The 17,769-nt window shown below is 37.2% G+C and overlaps 1 pseudogene; it reads right to left on the bottom strand.

Moving 5' to 3' along the window:
- Positions 1 to 9,486, bottom strand: part of LOC120183398 — a 28,933-nt pseudogene extending 19,447 nt beyond the window's left edge.
- Between the last annotated feature and the right edge of the window lie 8,283 nt (positions 9,487 to 17,769).

Raw genomic sequence — 17,769 nt, 5'->3', positions numbered from 1 at the left:
TCACTTACCTGTGTCCCCAGCGGAGTCGCCAAGCTGTCGGAACCATCTTTCGGGTGAGCCCGAAATTGGGTTTTTACTTAGATTAAATGGATTGGAGTCACCACCGATCTTTTATTTTAAAACAAATAGGTAGATCAGATACCTTATTCCTTACCTGATCTACATCTTACCAGTGATATGTCGGATTCGGGAGTCGGTTACAGTCATGGAAGGGTTAGCACCCTTGAACTGCCCTTTCGGTACTACGCAATTTCCAATTGTCTTTAATTAAGAAAATTGTAATTTTAAATTAAAAGGTAAAATTTTATCATAAACTTACCATTGATTGATTTAAAAGTGAACCCTTAAAAAAAGTTGAGAAACACGTTAGAGGAGAAAGACAATGAAAGTACATAAATAAAACAAATAAAACACATACACAACGTGAATAAACAGAATGAGAAAAAAATAAGAAAATAAAATAAGTAAAAGTAAAAAATAAAAAAGGAAAATGAATAAAGCAAATAACCTAATAATAATATAACAAATAAATAAATGAAACAACAATAAAAATAAATAGAAAATAAATGAAGACAAAGGAAAACATAAAAATATAAAATTACAGAAAATAAAGAAAATAGGAAAGTAAAAAAAAGTAAAATATAAGTTAAAAGTATACATATATACGTTAATGGTAAAAATGAATAATAATAATAATAATATTTATATATATATATATATGATAACTTTAAACAAGGTATATAAAAAATATTGAAATAAAAATAATTAATATATATATACATATTAATAATAGGTATATAAAAAATGTATATGTAACAAAATAAATAATATAAAATAATAAAAATAATAATATAAGGGTCAAATTGAATTAAAAAGCAAGTTAGGTGACCAAATTATGAGAAAATTGGATTTAAAATCGAATCAAGGGGGAAGAATGAAATAATTAAAACAAAGGTAACTAAAACTAGGATTAACCTATTTACGTTTGAAAACACGCGGGTCGGGCTTGGCGTATAAAATCTATTTTGCTGTTTTAATTTCTCATTTTCTCTCCTTCACGCACGTAGCCCCCCCTGTTTTTCTGTTTTCTCTGATTTGTTCTTAAGATTCAAGAACAGGCCGTCGTGGTTCTTCAAGAACCCAATATGCGACCACTACGTGCCACCTCGTCGGCTGGCCTGAACGGTATCGACCGCCGTTATCGGCGGCGAAAATGAAAAAGCTTTTATTTTTTTGAAAGATCTTTGCACCATCGTTCCGAAAATCAACATGGTTTTTTCAAAATTGCCTCGGGGAAGTGTGAATCTGAAAAAGAAGATTCGAACGTTTTTCCCCTCCGGTCATCGGCACTTGGAAAAGAAGAAAAAAATAAAAACCTACACAACGGGTCTCATGCAAAATGAAGAACGAAAAAAGGTATGATTCTTTACCTTGTAGTTCCCTTCGAAAACAAAAATAATGCTCCGAGTTTTGCTTTGTAATTTTTGCCTTTTATTTCATATCCGAATGTGTGAAATACAGTGAGGATTAAATGCTATTTATAATGAGAAAACCAACTATTTTTAGAATCCTATTAATAATAGAGTCCTAATGGTTCTTGGTTTGCTTTTGTTGCTTGGAATTCGCGGTTGCTGTTGATGGTTGCTTCCTTGCGCCGGACGAATCGGGATGTTGGGCGAGACGTGCGGCTGTGGGAATCTACACGAACGGCGCTGGATGAGATTGAGAGAGGGCGTGCAGTGCTAGGGTTTCTGGAAACCTTAAGTCTATAATGGGTCACATGGGATTTGGGTGTTGGGCCACTTTCGTACTGGGCCATTTGGGTCACGTGTATTTGACATGTTCATGTAACATAAGACCCAAATAATCAAACTTTATATATTATATAATATAGTTTATTATAAAACATATATATTATATAAAATGATATACTGGACGAAATTTGTTGTCTTCAGTACTAAAGGCTCCCATTTGGGAACATATTCATAAACCAATAGAGGAACCTCGGTTTCTAAACAACATCCTGTGAGCTTCACTGTATTTCGATGGTTGATTTGAGAGAGAACAACAACCTCATTGATGAACTCTTCGTTATGGTTCTCGTCGACCATTCTCGACTTCTTTACCGCTACCACTCTACCGTCAACTAGGATTTCTTTGTAAACTGTTCCATTGCCTCCTCGACCAACTACTCGACTCTCTGCGTAATTTCCAGTGGCCATAGCTAACTCTTGTGTTGTAAAGATTTTTGTGGGCTAACCAGAACCTTCATAGAAAACGATTTGTTGCTGCCACAATAAACTGCGGCTATCGGATAGAGCAAAATCGCAACTGATAATTTGAGAAAATAAAAATAAAGATAAAGAAGACACAAAATTTACGTGGAAAACCCTAAATAATATAGGGTAAAAACCACGGGCAATGGTAGAAGAATTTCACTATGAGAAAATAAGAATTACAACTTCTCTCGATCTAACAAGGAGAAAGCAATGATAATTCTCTCTTGATAAAAAGAGAAAATAAATCTTGAGAAACTCTCTAAATTCTCTAGTATTAGGAGAAAGCTAGAATGATTTGGGATGGTTTGAAGCTAAATGAGCTAGGGTATTTATAGTTGAAGCTTAAGGACTAATCTTATAAATATCCTAAAGTCCTTGGACTAAATTTGATATTTTACCATTGCCAAAAAATAAAAAATTTCTACAGCCTTTTTGACAAATGCACATTCGGTGCATTTATTGCACCGAAAGCCACCTTCCATATTTGACTTTCAACAATCTCTCAGTTGAAGATTTGATTGGAACAATCATATCTTCACACCATTCTTTCTACCTTGTACCACTATGTTGCTTACGTCTCTGAATGGTTACAAGAGGATCGACACCAGGTAAATTTATCAGCATTGATTACCTTCGTCATGAAATCTGCTATGTTGTCTTTGGTATGGATCTTCTGTATATCTATCGTTCCTTATTCTACTTTTTCACGAATGAAATGATATTGAACTCGTATGTGCTTTGTCATTGAATGAAATGTTGGATTCATTGCTAGATGCAAGGCGCTTTGACTGTCACAAAACATAGACATACTCTTGATTGTACCCAAGCTCCTCCAATAGCATCTTCAACCAAATTGCTTCTTTATTGGCTTGTGTAGCTGCTACATATTCTACTTCTATTGTAGATGTAGCCACAACTAATTGCAATTTTGAAACCCAGCTTACAGCTCCACCAACAACTTTGAACACATATCCTGTAGTAGATTTGTTTTTATCCAAATCCCCTGCATAGTCAGAATCGACATACCCATTGATAAGTAAGTTTGATCCTCCGTAATATAGTGCAACATTTGAGGTCCCTTTGATATATCATAGGATCCTCTTTATTGTATTTCAATGTTATTTGCCTAGATTTGCTATGTATCGACTAACCACTCCTACTGCTTCCAAATGTAACCCCCCAGACTCGGTCTGTAAGTTAGACCCAAACCTAAATGGTCACATGTCCCATTCAGAGGTTTTTTTTCTTAACAACTTATAGAGCATTAAATATAATATAGAACAAAATATTATTAATACAGATATATCCAAAACGATAGCAAATACATGTCACCAAATATAACTGAAAAACATATAGAGATATATGTTCGTACAAAATAAGTAGTTGATCTCTCCTGATACCAAATCTGCTAACTTACGGTCTGTTGTTATCTGAAAAAGGTAAAAACTACAGAATGAGCTAAAAAGCTCAGTGTGCTCCATACAGTGTATAAAAACATATTAACAAAGATTTTAATAAAATTTATTTATGCAACATGTTTTGAAAACATGAACACTACCCCCATCCTTTCACAATCTGTTTGTATAGGTTCCCCAGAACCATACACCCCGCACAACCAGTAAGGCCCTGAGCACACAGCCGAGGAGCCTGCAGATAATCTTCCTCCAATAATATTCCCCCAATGATAGTAATGAACATGAATGTATTCGCGTAAAACAATGAATAATTCTTTAAAAACATAAGAATGTTTCAAGCTTGAAAACCATAAATAGAAATACAGAAATCAAAAATCAAATCAGTAATGTATGGTAATTCAGATGTTGGGAAATCAGTATTCAGAAAACGGTATAAAATACCGTAACTAGAAATCATATCAAAAATATGCAGTAAATCAGAAATCAGATACACAGTATTCAGATATTTATATACTTTAAAACAATAATATAACACTATCAGGAAACACACCTGTAACAGTCTGAGAAATCATATAGGGAAGCCTATTACTGGTTTTGTCAATCACGCTCTGCTGTAGCTCTAGATCCTACGAATTGAAAAAAATCCATATTGGAATCCTAATATAAATAATCTTAATCTTTATTTAAATAATATACGGAAACCTACGGGTAAGTCTAGTAGTACGTAGTTCGGGCTGATCTGACGAACGAACAATTCCGGACCTAACTGATCCTCTCTCAGTTGAAACACCAGTACCTTCATACAATATTTTATTGAATCAATTCCTTAACCAAAACTCAATTAAATAATCAAAATATTAAAATACTAAGCCTTTTTGGGTTCACATGCTCGATTTGGAAATTTCGGGTCAGAATTTGGCGTCGAAAAACATAAAGTATGACCTTCTGGATATTTAAATTCTTGGTCAAAGTCAAAGTCAAAGGGTTTGACTGACAATTTGGATACTTTCGGGTTCGAATTTGGTGAAACAGACTTCGGATTCGGATTTGGAACGTCGAAAAATGTCAGGATATGTATACTCGGTCAAAATCAAAGGTTGTTTAATGCCTGGTCAAAGCCGATTAAAGTTTTGGTCAAAGAAGGTCAACGGTCAACGGGTCGGGTCAACGTGTCGGGTCGGGTCGGGTCGAACCGATTTGGATCAATCAACCCTGTTCAGACCGGTCAAACCGATTTCAAACTGCTGCCGAAGCTTCCCCAAGCGTAGTGGCGGTGCGTAGGGGCACGTGTGACATCCTACGGTGTCTTATAATTCACGAAAAAATTTCTAAATATTATTTTGAGCGATTTCGAGATACTTACAAAGCTCGGTTCAAATTTTTGAACGGCGGAGAGCTCGATTTCAACAAATGAGAAACTTTGACCGCTTCACCTCCCCACACGCTGCCGTCTACGGAGACCAAGGATGACACCAGCGGACTCGGAATGGCATAAGGAACATGATGGTGCAGGAGGTGTCGTAAACGGAGCAACGATCGGCGATGAATTTAAGATTTTCTCGGTGATTGTGCTAAAAAAACGTCTAGACTTTGACTGGAAATTCCTGACGTTTGGCAGCGTTTCACCTCAATTAATTTAAGGGAATTGTTCCTGACTCGATAACGAACACGATGGTGGTTTCAAAACGACGATCATAATTCGGACGGCGTCGAGATCGTTGCCGGAAGTTGACGTTAGGGGAAGGGAATTTAGGAGCAATTGGTTTCTGATTTTTTTCAGAAACCAATTGCCGTATATAATACCAAACCTCACCAACTTTTCTTGGGTAAATTCAGGGCTTGGTCCCTGAATTTTTTTAACTCTAAAACAAGCTATAAGTTTTAAAATCTTTTAATTTAGTCCCCAAAATTTATCAATTTTCACAATTAAAAACTCAAATTTCAATTAACTATTATTTTCAAATTTTCAGGTTGTTACAATTCTCCCCCTCTACAAGAAATTTCGTCCTCGAAATTTACCTTATGAAAATAGATACGGAAATTGAACCTCCATTGACTCCAATGTCTCCCAAGTAGCTTCTAAGGGGCTACGATTACTCCATTGAACTTTAACCATTATAATACGCCTATTCCAAAGAACTCGCTTATCCCACTCTAAAACATGAACAGGCTCCTCCTCATACGACAAATCAGGTCTTAGCTCTACCTCATCAACTTGAATGATATGATATGGATCTAGACGGTATCGCTTCAACATAGACACATGAAAAACATCATGAATGCGACTAAGTTGGGGAGGCAACTCAAGCTGATAAGCAACAGGTCCAACTTTTTTCAAAATACGATACATCCCAATAAATCGCGGACTCAGTTTACCCTTACGTCCAAATATCAATACTTTCTTCCATGGAGATACTTTGAGAAAAACCTGATCTCCAACCTCAAACTCGATATCCTTACGTCGCTTATCTGCGTATGATTTCTGCCTATCAAATGCCTCTTTCATGCGATCACAGATCAATCTGACAGTATCTTCAGTCTCTTGAACCAAGTCTGGACCCAGAATTTTTCTATCATGAATCTCTGTCCAACATATAGGATTACGACATCTACGTCCATACAGAGCCTCGTACGGTGCCATACGAATACTCGCCTGATAACAATTATTGTAAGCAAACTCAGCTAATGGCAAGAAATCTTCCCAACTACCACGAAAATCAATCACACAACCCCGTAACATATCCTCCAACACTTGTATAACTTGTTCAGACTGTCCATCAGTTTGAGGATGAAAAGCTGTACTGAAATTCAAACGAGTACCTAAAGCCTCGTGCAAAGCTTTCCAGAACCTGGAAGTGAATCTCGGATCTCGATCAGATATGATAGATAACGGAACACCATGAAGTCTAACGATCTCAGAAATGTACAACTTAGCTAGTTTGTCCAGAGAATAATTAACCCGAATAGGGATCAAGTGCGCTGACTTGGTGAGTTGATCAACAATCACCTAGATAGAATCCTTTTTGGAAGGATTCAGAGGAAGACCAGTAACGAAGTCCATCGTAATGTGTTCTCATTTCCATTCAGGAATCTTAATTGACTATAACAATCCATATGAATGCTGGTGTTCTGCCTTAACCTACTGACAAGTCAAACACCTCGCCACAAAATCTGAAATATTTTTCTTCATACCAGTCCAAAAGTATCGCTCTTTGATATTATTGTACATTTTGTTCCCGCCGGGATGCATAGTATAAGGACTACTATGAGCCTCCTGAAGAATAACCCGTCTCAACTTATCATCTTTAGGGACGTAGTAACAACCATGAAATACAAAATACCATCCTGATCCACAGTATACTCCGAACTCAATCCCTACTTAACTTGTTCAATAATGGGTAGCAATGAGCTATCCAGAAGTTGTTTGGTCTTAATCTCTTCTGCCAAAGTAGGTTTAACCTACAACTCTGCTAACAAACTGTTATCATCAAATAAACTCAAGTTGGCGAATAAGGCTCTGAGATCTGATATAGCCTTACGGCTTAAGGCGTCCGCCACTACATTAGCCTTCCCTAGATGATATTCTATCTCTAAATCATAGTCCTTTAGAAGCTCCAACCAGCGACACTGTCTCAAATTCAATTCTTTCTGAGTAAGCAGATACTTTAGACTCTTATGATCAGTATAAATATAACATTTTTCTCCATATAGGCTGTGCCTCCAGATCTTTAAAGCAAAAACCACGGCAGCTAACTCCAGATCGTGAATATGATAGTTACGCTCATGCGACTTTAACTGACGTGAAGCATAAGCGACAACCTTCCCATATTGCATCAAAACACATCCTAATCCAGAGTGAGAAGCATTACTGTAGACAGAAAAATCTTTTCCAGATTCAGGTTGAATCAGCACTGGGGCTTGAGTTGGAACAATCTTCAATTTCTCAAAGCTAGCTTGTTGGTTCTCAGACCAGACAAATGGAACATCTTTCCTCAATAGTTTTATTAGAGGAGCTGCAATAAGGGAGAACCCCTCAACGAAACGACGGTAGTAACCAGTTAAGCCCAAGAAACTACGAATCTTAAAAATATTCTTGGGTTAGTTCCAGTTCAGAATAGCCTCCACTTTGATTGGATCCACCCGAATACCATCATTAGAAACGATATGTCCAAGAAAAGTCACTTCGCTGAGCCAGAACTCACACTTGCTCAACTTAGCGTATAGTTTATTCTCCCTTAGAGTCTGTAGAACAATCTTTAAATGCTCCTCATGTTCTACTTCACTTCTAGAATACACCAGTATGTCATCAATGAACACAACAACAAACTGGTCCAAATAAGGTCGAAACACCCTATGCATCAGATCCATAAATGCAGCAGGGTATTTGTCAACCCGAATGACATCACTAAAAACTCATAATGCCCATACCGGGTACGAAAAGCAGTCTTCGGAATATCCGAGTCTTTCACCCTGAGTTGATAATAACCAGACCTCAAGTCTATTTTTAAAAAGATAGAAGCCCCTCGAAATTGGTCAAATAGATCATCGATTCTGGGCAGAGGATATTTATTTTTAACCGTGAGCTTGTTCAATTTTCTATAATCAATACAAAGTCTCAATGTCCCATATTTCTTCTTGACAAAGAGAACTGGGGCTCCCCACGGTGATACACTGGGTCGGATAAATCCCTTATCCAACAACTCCTGAAGTTGGACTTTCAGTTCCTTAAGCTCCTTTGGGGCCATACGATAAGGAGCCATTAAAACCGGAGTAGAACCATAATATACTTCAATTTCAAACTCAACATCTCTATCCGGCGGTAATCCAGGTAACTCCTCGGGAAAAACATCAGAAAATTCCTTGACAATCCGTATACCTTTAATATCAGACTGAGAACTCCTAGTATCCAATATGTAAGCAAGAAACACCTCGGAACCTTTCCTGATCATCTTCTCAGCTACCAAAGCAAACACAACATTCATTAGAAATCCACGGCGTTCCCCGATCATTACAATCTTTCGATTATCTGAGGTCTTCAGAACAACTCTCTTGGTCTCAAAATCAATATTTACTCGATGTTTGTCCAACCAATCTACACCGAGAATCAAATCAAACTCTTCCAAAAGTAACTCCATCAGGTCGTCCAGAAAAATTTCCCTATTGATCTCTATATGACATTCTCTAAAAATACGATTCAACATTATGGATTTGCCTAAGGGACTTTGAACTATCACTGAATGCTCAGTATTCTCAACATGAATATTTAGACCCTTAGAAACTGAATGTGATACATAGGAATTGGTAGAACCACTATCAAACAATGCAAAGTAGGGAACTGAATGAATAGTAACAGTACCTGAAATCACATTAGGCCCATCGCGATCCTGTCAAAGTCTAGCAGTGTAAACCAATGCAGGTTGTCTGGCCTCAGATTTGACTGGACCCCTACTCTGAGATGCTCGGCCTATACTAGTCGATCCAGGTGCTCTCTTTTGAGCACGACCCCCTGCTGGAGTCTGGACTGTACTATGAGAACTAGCGGGAGTACGAGCTGGTGTCTGAACTGAATGAGTTAACTCTGGACAATCCTTTACAATATGGTCACCTGAACCACATCTAAAACATGTACCCAATTTCTTCCTGCATTCCCCATAATGAGGTTTCCTATAATAATTACATGATTGCAAAGATTGCGACCCAGAAGATCCACCATATCTAGAAGGCTGAAAAGTTGAAGAACCAGATGCAACAGGTCTGACACTCGCACCGCCTCTTCGAAATGACTCACACATGCCTCTCTTTCTAGGGTGTGTAGAAGAATCAACAGAACCAGAAGGCCTCCTAAATCGATTTTGGGCTCGATCACTATCTCTCTTGTGCTCCATACCCAATCGTTATATTTCCTCAGCAGTCTTGGCTATGTCAACCAATGCATCAAAATTCCTCTCCCGGTGGGTAGCGACTCGACTCCTGATCTCATACCGGAGTCTATTTTTTAATATCAAGCATTTATCTGTCTCTGTGCCAACAAGTCCAGGAGCATAACGACTCAATCGGATGAACTCAACCTCGTAGTCCATAACAGACACATTACCCTGCTACAGATCCTGAAACTCCTGACGTCGCTCCTGCAAGTATCTCTCTCTGATGTAGCGACTCCGGTAGCGAGTCTTAAAAAGATCCCATGTTAACTGGTTTCTCAGAATACTACCAGAAATTGATTGCCACCATCTAAAGCTCTCTTTCTTCAATATAGTTACGACCCCCTTCAACTTCTACTCAGGTCTGAGGTCCATCTCATCCATAATCATATATGTGTCCTCCAGCCAATACTCAGCGTCTGTCGAGGGTCCACCAGTAATACCCTCGAATGGAACTACACCATCAGCAACCAGAGAATTTGAAATCTCAACCGCAGTCATATTACTAGGGGCTCTGCAGCTCTCTGAAACATGCAGAATATAGCTCTATTAATGACGTCTTCATTCACGTCAGTATCCTCATCTCCAGTGACGGGAGGGTCTCTCACAGGAGTAAACTGATCATCATGAGAAAGGGTTGGATCTACTTGTGGAACAGGAGGATCACGTGGAGACATCGGATCGTCAATCGTAACAGAAGATCGAGCAACTCACTCTCGACCACGTCCACGTCTTGTCCTACGACCTCTAGCAGCACTCATCGTTGGATCTATAAGGCTCTACAGAAATAATTTGAAACATATGTCAGATTAGCATCAGGGATCTCGAGAAAATTTTAAATCATAAAATAAGTTGACATTTTTTTATTTATTAAAAATCCAAAATTTAGGACCCATATACAGTCCGAGTGTTTAAAACCGAAGGCTCTGATACCACCAAATGTAACCTCCCCAGACCCGGTCTGTAAGTTAGACCCAAACCTAAGTGGTCACATGTCCTATTCAAAGGTTTTTTTTTCTTAACAACTTATAGAGCATTAAATATAATATAGAACAAAATATTATTAATACATATATATCCAAAATGATAGCAAATACATGTCACCAAATATAACTGAAAAACATATAGAGATATATGTTCGTACAAAATAAGTAGTTGATCTCTCCTGATACCAAATCTACTAGCTTACGGTCTGCTGTTATCTGAAAAAGGTAAAAACTACAGAATGAGCTAAAAAGCTCAGTGTGCTCCATACAGTGTATAAAAACATATTAACCAAATATTTTAATAAAATTTGTTTATGCAACATGTTTTGAAAACATGAACACTACCCCTATCCTTTCACAATCTGTTTGTGTAGGTTTCCCAGAACCATACACCCCGCACAACCAGTAAGGCCCTGAGCACACAGCCGAGGAGCCTGCAGATAATCTTCATCCAATAATATTCCCCCAATGATAGTAATGAACATGAATGTATTCACGTAAAACAATGAATAATTCTTTAAAAACATAAGAATATTTCAAGCTTGAAAACCATAAACAGAAATACAGAAATCAAAAATCAAATCATTAATGTATGGTAATTCAGATGTTGGGAAATCAGTATTCAGAAAACGGTATAAAATACCATAACCAAAAATCATATCAGAAATATACAGTAAATCAGAAATCAGATACACAGTATTCAGATATTTATATACTTTAAAACAATAATATAACACTATCAGGAAACACACCTGTAACAGTCTGAGAAATCAGATAGGGAAGCCTATTACTGGTTTTGTCGATCACGCTCTGCTGCAGCTCTAGATCCTACGAATTGAAAAAAATCCATATTGGAATCATAATATAAATAATCTTAATCTTTATTTAAATAATATACGGAAACCTACGGGTAAGTCTAGTAGTACGTGGTTCGGGCTGATCTGACGAACGAACAATTTCGGACCTAACTGATCCTCTCTCAGTTGAAACACCAGTACTTTCATACAATATTTTATTGAATCAATTCCTTAACCAAAACTCAATTAAATAATCAAAATATTAAAATACTAAGCCTTTTTGGGTTCACATGCTCGATTTGGAAATTTCGGGTCAGAATTTAGCAAAACGGACTTTGGAATCAGATTCAAGACGTCCAAAAAACATAATGTATGGCCTTCCGGATATTTAAATTCTTGGTCAAAGTCAAATTCAAAGGGTTTAACTGACAATTTGGAGACTTTCGGGTTCGAATTTGGTGAAACGGACTTCGGATTCAGATTTGGAACGTCGAAAAATGTCAGGATAGGTATACTAGGTCAAAATCAAATGTCGTTTAATACCCGGTCAAAGTTCTGGTCAAAGAAGGTCAACGGTCAACGGGTCAGGTCGAACCGGTTCGAACCGGTCAACCCGGTTCAGACCGGTCAAAAACCGGTCCAACCGGTTTCAAGCTACTACCGAAGGTTCCCCACGCGCAGTGGCGACGCGTAGGGGCACGTGTGACGTCCTACGGTGTCTTATAATTCACGGAAAATTTTCTAAAAATTATTTTGAGCGATTTCGAGATACTTACAAAGCTCGGTTCAAATTTTTGAACGGCGGAGAGCTCAATTTAAACAAATCGAAAACTTTGACCACTTCACCTCCCCACGTGCCACCATCTACGGAGACCAAGGATGACACCGGTGGACTCGGAATGGCACAAGGAACACGATGGTGCAAGAGGTGTCGTAAACGGAGCAACGATCGGCGATGAATTTAAGATTTTCTCGGCGATTGTGCTAAAAAAACGTCGAGACTTTGACTGGAAATTCCCGATGTTTGGCATCGTTTCACCTCAATTAATTTAAGGGAATTTTTCCTGACTCGATAACGAACATGATGGTGGTTTCAAAATGACGATCAGAATTCAGACGGCGTCGGGATTGTTGTCGGAAGTTGACGTTGGGGGAAGGGAATTTAGGAGCAATTGGTTTCTAACTTTTTTCAGAAACCAATTGCCGTATATAATACCAAACCTCACCAACTTTTCTTGGGTAAATTCTGGGCTTGGTCCCTAAATTTTCTTTAACTCTAAAACAAGCTACAAGTTTTAAAATCTTTCAATTTAGTCACCAAAATTTATCAATTTTCACAATTAAAAACTCAAATTTCAATTAACTATTATTTTCAAATTTCTGGGTTGTTACAGCTTGTGCAATGTCTGGTCTTGTGCATATAATAGCGAGCATTAAACTTCCCACTACCGATGCATACGACACTCGAGACATCTCCATCCTCTTTTTCACTACTAGGACTCATACTGGAGGATAATTTGAAGTTAATAGGAAGAGGGGTAAAATTGACTTATAATCTTGCATGTTGAAACGTGACAATATTTTCTTCAAGTAATTCTTTTGTGAAAGCCAAATCTTCATATTACTTCTGTCTCGATGAATTTACATCCCTAGAATCTTGTTTGTTGATCCCAAGTCCTTCATTTCAAATTCCCTAGCCATTTGTGCCTTCAATTCTTCAATATGATCTTTGTTGGGTTCTGCAACTAACATGTCATCCACATACAACATCAATATAACAAAATCGTTATCACCAAACCTCTTGAAATAAGTACAAGGGTCTGCATTAAGTCTGTTGTATCCAAGGCATATAATAAAGGAATCAAATCTCTTATACCAACACCTCGGCGCCTGCTTTAGATCGTACAGAGATTTGTTCAACCTAAAAACCAAGTTCTTATTTTCGTCTTCTTCAAAACCTTCAGGCTGGAGCATATAAATCTCTTCTTCAAGATTTCTATGAAGAAAAGTTATTTTAACATCTAGATGTAAGTTCAATGTAGCACATATTGCCAAGACTACTCGAACTGTTATCAGTCAAACCACATGAGAAAAGATTTCATTGAAATCAATACCTTCTTTTTTAGCATATCTTTTGACCACCAGTCTTGCACGATATCTCTTCACTTGATCGTCACCATTTCGCTTGATTTTGAAGACCCATTTGTTACCAATTGGCTTCCTTCCTTGTGGTAGTAACACAAGGTCTCATGTATTATTTTTATGAAGGGCTTCAATTTCTTCTTGCATTACCATTATCCAGAGTGAAGCATCTGAGTTGTTTATTGCCTCCTAAAATGTTGATGGCTCACCGTTCTCTGTTAAAAGGCAATATGCAATATTACCTTCTATAAAATAATCTGAGTGACAATTGGGACGTCTTCTCACACGATCTGATTGACGAGTTGTTGGAGCTTCAGAACTCTCTGGTTCTTGTTTATCATGTGCTGGTTCTGCTTCAGAAGAATCTCCTTGTTCACTCATTTTCCACATGTATCTGTGTAGTCTCTGACTTTTCAGCGCTACTATCTTCTTCTTTTCTTTGTAGTTTATGCTCTACAAAGATAACATCCCTACTAATGATCACTTTGCGGGCAGTGGGATCCCACAAGCGATATCTCTTTATACCATCAGCATACCCCAAGAATTTGCATTTCTTGGATTTTAGATCCTACTTTGAAATTTCTTGGGAGTTTTACATCATGTACACTATAGTTCCAAATACATGAAGGTTTGAATAATTAGTTGGTTTACCAGTCCACATCTTCATTGATGTCTTCAGCTCTATTGCAGTTGATGGGGCTCAATTCACCAAATAACAGGCGGTATTGACTACTTCTACCCAGAATGATTTTTCTGGGTCTGCATCCCTCAACATTGCTCTTGTTCTTTCTAACAAGGTTCTGTTCATCTGCTCTGCCACTCTATTTTGTTGAGCAGTGTTCGCCACTGTGAACTGTCTTTTAATGCCTTCTTTCCTGCAAAAGTCATCAAATTCTTCACTTGTGTATTCTCCTCCATTATCTGCTTAGAAACACTTGATCTTATTTCCATAATCAAGTTCCACCCACACTTTGAAGTTTTTGAAAGTTAAAAACACATCTGAATTCTTCTTAATAGGGTACACCCAACATCTCCTGGAGTAGCCATCAAAAAATGAGACAAATTATTTTACTCTACCTAGGGATGTAACTGGTGCTTGCCATACGTCAGAATGAATCAATTCTAGAACACTTTTGCCTCTAGAATTTGACGTGTTGAATTTCAACCGGTGTTACTTACTTGTTATGCAATGCTCACACAAAGTAAATAATACTTTTGTTAAGCCTTGAAGTAGTTTTTGCTCCACAAGGACTTTCATTCCTTGTTCTGATATGTGTCCAAGTTTCTGATGCCATAGCATTGCAGAATCTTAACTACATGAGGCAACAGAGGCTTCTCCTTCTAGCAAAGTCTCTCCTTTCAGGATGTATAAGTTTGCTGCTATCTTTTCGCCTTTCACCACCATTAGCGCTCCACGAAACACCTTCATGATTTCTTTCCGTGTTTCAATCTTGCTTGCATTATTATCCAACAATCCACAATATAATAAATTTTTCTTCAGGCCTTTCATGTGCCGCACATCTCGAACAACTTTAATTGTTCCATCATACTGTCGAAACGATTTTTTTCTAAAAAGGTGAGAAGGTGAGATTTTAAAAAACCACATTAATTCTTAATTATCTCTTTTTAATTTAAAAACAAATGCGATTTGAAAGACCTCTCGTTTCAAAAAAATTTGGATTTCCTTTACGATCAAAAAATACGGTTCGAAGAGTCGCCACCAATCATTGATTAGGGTGTGATTGGGCACCCAAAAATGCTTTGTCATTTTAAATAAAAATTAATTTTAATTAAAACAACAAATTGAGTCTGCGTTACCAAAATCCGAGTTCGGGAGTCGGTTACGTGTGGGGAAGGATTAGCACCCCCACAATGCCCTAAATCAGTACCTAGTCGATTAATTAACGTCTTTGCAATGAACTTTACAACTTCAAATTTAATTTGATTTTTGATCTCATAAAACAAAAATGTAAATTTAAAACATTCAAAAGCACTCAAATAAATTAAATTGAAATTACCGAGTCGTTTTAGAAAGATAAAGAATGTTCGATTATTTACAAATATCGAGACCAGATCTTAAAAGTTATAACAACCTTTTCTCGATAAATTTAAATAAACGAACATTTCTTTTTCTTTTGTTCCCAAATTTTAGAGTGATGGATCAATTTTTAGGCGTCACTAATGGGATACACTTTTATTTTAAAATCATTAAAAGCGGACCTCAAATCAGTTATGACTGCCCACTTAAAACAATTTTAAATTAAAAGCATATTACCCTTAGTCCAATTATGTATTATGTCGAGTTATGCAAATGAGGTTTCATACACCGGAAATTAAAGATACATGCAATTAAATCTATATGGTTTTATACCAATTAAAATAATAAATATATTTGAAAAAAAACAAGAATACATTATATAAATACTACCAATACTAAATAAATAAATAAATAAAAAGATAAAGTACATACATACATGTAAACATACATCCCAAAATTATGTGCAAAATATGTGTTAACATACCAATGCTCATATATCCCACTATTCATAGTTCACAGGATTTTTAAAAACAAATGCATTTATACATACATATAATTCGTATCTAAATAATTTAAGCACAAACAAACCCATGCATATATTTTTGTACGTATACGTATTTAAATAGACCACCATGCTAAATGACAAACAAATGAAATAAATACACTTACGAGATTAAAATGCATGTAAAATAAAGAAACTAAATCAAAAATTAGAAAGACCTCAAACTGAGAACCAACTTGCATTAACCTCAAAACTAAATTGATCCCTCACTTAATAAGCCCAATAACAAAATAAACACAACTCTTGGCCTATATTTGCTAAAATCAGAAACGTTTTGGCTTTAATAAACATGGTTTAAACTTGCTTTTAACCCTAATATCCCATTACGTTAACTCTCCTTCTCCAATACTGCTCAGGCTTTCTTCGTCATTCTCCTTTTTATTTGCACAGCCGAAAAGTTCAAGGTTTTCACACTTATGACACCGGCAGCCTCCCCGGTGGTTACTACACTCCACTCTGACCACTAAAAGCTCTACAAGAATCCTAAACAACCCTATTTTTTCTCTTCTTCTATCCTCAACTTTCGGTCACTCAAGTTCTCCATCTCACTCTCTTTCTTTTTCTTAAACGAGAAAGCCGCTCATAGCCCTTCCTCGTCACTCTACGGCTCCGACGAAGAGCTGAGTGACTACTATACAACTCCATTTCAAACGTAGTCTCTAAATCATCCCTCTTCGGGCCTTACAACCCACAAATAAACACAAATTCTAAAAACCCAAACAACCCCAACTGAGATACTATAAGAGCATTACCTTCGACTGTTGAAGACGTTTACTTCCTTTGATGAAGGCACAAAGGCTGTTATCGCAGAAGACGTAAGGTTTCCCTTAGATTTTCCCCTTTTTTCCTTTATATTTTCTCCTGGGTTTTGATGGATTGTTCTTTTTGGGTTGTTATGTTTACTACTCGCTTATTTTTTGATCACTAATTTAAGAAACAACCATGTCTACCACTCCAGCCATGAGAGCTTGTACCGTTAAGGTAAAAACTCAACTCCCTATCTATCTATGCTTTTCGATTGTAAGAAAGAAAGAGGAACAATGAAGTATTATGTACCTTAAAAAAGCTATGTTATGTATTGATTGTATTGCTGAAAAAACGAATGTACCAGGAAGAAGAAACTGCTTCTTTTCTATTTATTTTTGAACTCTATGCTTACAAGAACAAAGGGGAAACCCCCTGTTTTTTACAATGTATCTCTCTCATTCCCTTCACTCGAATGGTCCTTTTTTGTTTCTTTTGCTTCGTTCTCTTTCAGAAAATAGGGAAGAACCCCTTTCAATTTGCCCTTTGTTTTGAATGTCCGGGAGTGGATTTACAGTATACTCTCTTGTTTCTCCCGATCCCCCTCTATTACTCCTGTTGAATTACTAATATCTTTCCCCCTTTAGTTTCATGTCTGTGCCCCACGTTCTTGGTGGTTAATTGCTAAATATAAACCGATCCTTTACGGTTTTCTTGACTGCTCAAAATATCTCTCTCTATTGCTAACGGTTTCCCCCCATGTTTTGGTGCTGCCTTGGTTATTATATTTGTTTGCAGGGGCTCCTTTCATTTTCAGTTGGCAAACCGCTCATGCAGAGGCTGGGGACCATTGTTGCTGGGAGCGGAGCTCGATTCTTTGTTGTT

Source organism: Hibiscus syriacus, unplaced genomic scaffold, assembly GCF_006381635.1.
Source record: "Hibiscus syriacus cultivar Baekdansim isolate YM2019G1 unplaced genomic scaffold, ASM638163v2 tig00112761_pilon, whole genome shotgun sequence".
Taxonomy (NCBI): domain Eukaryota; kingdom Viridiplantae; phylum Streptophyta; class Magnoliopsida; order Malvales; family Malvaceae; genus Hibiscus; species Hibiscus syriacus.
Note: the sequence above shows the minus strand (reverse complement) of the source record. Positions and strands in the feature narration are given on the sequence as shown.